The sequence below is a fragment of the Cucurbita moschata genome, unplaced genomic scaffold (assembly GCF_002738365.1).
Source record: "Cucurbita moschata cultivar Rifu unplaced genomic scaffold, Cmos_1.0 Cmo_Scf00134, whole genome shotgun sequence".
Classification (NCBI taxonomy): Eukaryota; Viridiplantae; Streptophyta; class Magnoliopsida; order Cucurbitales; family Cucurbitaceae; genus Cucurbita; species Cucurbita moschata.
Window position 1 is genome coordinate 123,322 of NW_019268650.1, and position 511 is coordinate 123,832.

Genomic DNA, 511 nt, shown 5'->3' on the forward strand with positions numbered 1-511 from the left:
ACAGAAATATATCTATAGTGAGGGGAGTGCAACTACTAGGCTATAGTGGAGTGTCTTAGTAGTTAACGAGTGTTGTTGATTAACAAGGTTAATGAGTTTAATCGGTTAATCTTGGATCGTTGGAGCCATGATCTATAGGTCCATTAGGTCCCTCTGCTAGCTCATATCGGACTAAACAATAGAACAGTGTGACGAGTGAGTTCGAAGTGTTCGAATTCAAATTATGGAATATGCACTACATATATACGATATNNNNGAGTGAGTTCGAAGTGTTCGAATTCAAATTATGGAATATGCACTACATATATACGATATATTTAACCTCATTTTTGTTTTATTTACGAATTAAACAAAAAGAGAGAATTTGAGATATTTAAATAAGTCTTAAATATTTTAATAATTGATTGGGATTGACTTTTGAGTTAATATTAAATATTAATTAAATAGTTTAATTAATCATTTAATGTTACCTTAATTTGAAATTAATTATTCAAATTAATTGTTGAATTAA